Source organism: Austrofundulus limnaeus, unplaced genomic scaffold, assembly GCF_001266775.1.
Source record: "Austrofundulus limnaeus strain Quisiro unplaced genomic scaffold, Austrofundulus_limnaeus-1.0 Scaffold209, whole genome shotgun sequence".
In the NCBI taxonomy this organism is placed as follows: domain Eukaryota; kingdom Metazoa; phylum Chordata; class Actinopteri; order Cyprinodontiformes; family Rivulidae; genus Austrofundulus; species Austrofundulus limnaeus.
In genome coordinates, this window is record NW_013952611.1 from 893,572 (window position 1) to 897,764 (window position 4,193).

Sequence of the window (4,193 nt, forward strand, 5' to 3'; positions counted from 1 at the left end):
GTCTAATTCAGTTCAAATAAGTATAAGAACCAAAAACAACAAAACAACTTTACTTTGAAAAGGAAATTAGTTTAAAATGTTAACAAAAGTAAAACATGACCATGTAAATATTAGTCATTACTAACAGGTTACTGCAGAACTAAAACAAGAAAATGTCTCACTTCAACAATAACTAAATACAAATAATTTAAGTGTAGATTAAATAACTGATGTTAAAGGTTGTGTCACATTATAATATTTTATACAACTTGTACCAACTTATGAACATTTTATGACTGTTTTACCCATTTTAATAGTATATTAGATTTAATTGTTTGTATTCCTATATGTATATGTCCAAAAGAGGCTTCTCGTAGATTTTTAAAATTCCATGTTCAGCTTTGATGTTTGTAGTGTTGGACAAACTTTTCATTTTTCAAGTTGTCTAAAAAGTTATGGTGTGAAGAGTTTAAGGAATGACTTTAAGAAGCACCAATAATTAACACAGACAATGCTAATATTGCTAATTACATCACTAAAGATAGGTTTATCTATTTTAGTTACTGTTTTTAATTTAAATTTTGCCTTGCTTGTTTTAAAACTTACTGCAGCTTAAGCTTCTTTAACTAATTTGATTTAAAAAAATCATTAATCAGCGTTCAGCTGTGTTTCTCCTGCTTCTTTCTGTGTCTTCAGCCTGAACTGATTAAAGCAGTTTCTTGACAGTTTTCCTGCCCTGTGAAGAAACAGCAGCGGCAGCACGGAACTGCTGGGCAGGTTCAAAACCCCGGCGCTGGCTTCCAACGTGCACAAAATCCTCTGGTTCAGCTTGGTCCACTTTGTCAGAGCAGTGGACACAAGCAGCCCTACAAACCACAACCACTGAGCGCCCGATATGACTGCGATGGTGCAGAAAGCTCTCTGCTTCGATCGGTCCGTTTGTCCTTCCCCACCACCGGGCCCTGGACGGACCAGTACTCGAAGAACCACAAGGCTGCAGAAAGACYTGACCAACATGGCAAAAACTAAAATACAGTAGAGTGGGATGGTTTTGCTAGTATTTGTTGCATTCAGGCAGGTCGAAACCAAGCAGAGCAGCCAAACACACCCAATACTTACYTTCCTGATCCTGACCCCCCAGGTATTTTTTAGCCCCCGGTATATGACGGGGTGAACCACGGCAACATAATGCTCCACACAGGTCAGGATGTGAAACATTATCTCTCCATAAAAAGTAATCAAAGCAACCCACATTCCTACACCTCGCACCACTAAGAGATTATAGTAGTCCTGATAAACACGACAGACGAAGCCTAAGAGCCAGAGCAGGTCCATGACTGCCTGATGGTAGGTGACGATGTCAGAGTGGCTCCAGGTCTTAAAGGAGCGCTGCTGATACCATCTTTGGAGACCCAGACAGAGGACGAAGGTGGAGAGGTAGAGGATGAGGARGGCCTTTATGGATAATAGAGAGGTGTAGATGATGCAGCAGTTGTAGTACACAGGTAAACTGCACAAAGCTGAAGAGTTCTCTGACATTTTTCTTCTTGTCCTGAAAACAAAATGATAGAAGAACAAAATGATAGAGAGCTGCAGTGGATTTTACATTTTAGAGGATTTACAGTTACAAATCAATCTTTAAAGAAACTGTAAAATTACKCAGTTCTCATGTCTAAGAGGAGTGGATGGAAACTTCTGACCACTATAGACACACTTCTATTTACTACTGCCACTAATAAATAAACACTTTGTTATGTTCTGTAGTTTAAAAAACTCACCTTGTCTGAAGTGAAGCTCTGACTGCTGCTCACATGTACAGATGTAGCTTTACAGGTCTGTTCATGATGCTTTTTATCAAAGCACTGGCCTGTTTTATTTGATGCAAATCAAATCAAATCAACACATTTAGGCCAGCTGGGCTGCATGATGGATTAGTGGTCAGCACTGAAGCCTCACAGTGAGAAGGTTCATTGGGCTTTAGGCCTGTGCTCTTTCTGTGTGGAGCGCCTTCACTTTGAAGTGGAATTAGGAAGATAACAACCAAAGCTAAATGCTTAAAAATGCATTTTAGACAAAAWATGTTTTTAAGTTAAGGTAAAAGCAGACAAAGTTGGGACTAATGTTGGATTGAATCACATGTTTGATGATCCTGCATGTTGTCAAAAAATAACAGATGAAGGGTTCTGAGGCGAGATCGGACCCAAGAATGCAGGCAGGCACGAGGAATCAAAATAAAAGATKTTTATTAAAGGATGTGATGGCATAAACAAAGTACCAAACAGGCATTCAGGAGCAACATCAAGGTCTGAAACAAAAAATGTAAGGATGAYGAAGTGGTGAAGGAGGACCCCTTCAATAGAACAAGGTTAGGTGGAAAGTGGAAACAGATGAGTGATGACTGAAAGCAGACAGGGGTGAGAAGAGAGTGAGCAAAAGCAACAGAACTGGCTGAGGGACAAGTGAAGGTGAGAACACAGAAAGCAGCACAAGAGGGAGACAGAAACACAAGAAATAATATGACAGTACCCCTTCCCTTTAGGACAGCACATGATGTCCAACAGACTGAACCATCTCAGATGGGAGGAGGGGGTACAGACAACAGGATGGACAGCAAGAGACCAAGACCAAAGGGAACAGAAAAATGGGGAGGCAAGAGACCAAAGGAYCTTAAGAGCAGGTGTAGAACCAGGAGACTCAGGAACATTTGCGGAAGCAGGCTTAGAACCAGGAGATTTGGGAACAGGCACTGAACCAGGTGTAGAACAAGGCAACTTGGGAACAGACATAGAACCGGGAGACTCAGAGACAGGCATACAGTAAAACCAGGAGACTCAGAGACAGCCGTATAACCAGMAGACTCAGAGACAGGCATAAAACCAGGAGACTCAGAGACAGGCGAAAAACCAGGAGACTCAGAGACAGGCGTAAAACCAGGAGATTCAGAGACAGGCATAAAAGCAAGAGACTCAGAGACAGGCGTAAAACCAGGAGACAGAGACAGGCGTAAAACCAAGAGACTCAGAAACAGGCATAAAACCAAGAGACTCAGAGACAGGCGTAAAACCAGGAGACTCAGAGACAGGCATATACTGTAACCAGGCATAATATTGGGAGACTCGGGAATAGGCATATAACTAGGAGAATCTGGAACAGACATATAACCGGGAGACTCTGACATGGGTTCAGAACTGAGAGACTCAGAAACAGGCGTAAAACCAGGAGACACGGAGACAGGCGTAAAACCAGGAGACTCTGAGACAGGCGTAAAACCAGGAGACTCAGAGACAGGCGTAAAACCAGGAGACTCAGAGACAGGCGTAAAACCAGGAGACTCTGAGACAGGCGTAAACCCAGGAGACAGAGACAGGCGTAAAACCAGGAGACTCTGAGACAGGCGTAAACCCAGGAGACAGAGACAGGCGTAAGACCAGGAGACTCAGAGGCAGGCGTAAAACCAGGAGACTCAGAGACAGGCGTAAAACCAGGAGACAGAGACAGGCGTAAAACCTGGAGACTCAGAGACAGGCAAATAACCAGGCATAATATCAGGAGACTCGGGAATAGGCGTATAACTAGGAGACTCTGGAACAGACATATAACCGGGAGACTCGGACATGGGTGTAGAACTGGGAGACTCAGAAACAGGCATTTGACCAGGTAGCACCCGGACATTCAGGAACAGGCTTGTAATCAGGAGACTCGGAAACGGGCGTAGGACTGGGAGACCCAAGAACAGGCGTAGAACCAGGAAACTCTAGGACAGACACACAACCATGAGAGTTGGGGATAGGTGACAGTGTTTTCCAGTCTTCTCTGCCACCTTCACCTGTCAATAATTTGTAATCTGCATCCAGTCCAGGAGCTGTCAATCATCTCCTCCTCCCTCTGTTCTCTTTACCTGGTGTTTTGTCACCACTCAGAATAAATCATTGTTCATCCCTGACTTCGTGTCCGTCTGTTCTTCTTCATGTTTCTCTCCAGGTTTGTTTATGCTAGTTTTCTGCTTTGACAGCTTTTTATTTTTATTTACTTACCTGATTTCCATCCACAATGTCCACATCTTAGATCCAACCCTCCTCCCTGCATTACAGTTTGAAAACTGTATTTTAAACATGCTGTCAAATGGCATTACTCTGGGAGTAGATGGCAGTATGCATACACACAAAACCTGTGAATTTTATTTTGAAATTTGGATAAAAAAAGACAACAGTGAT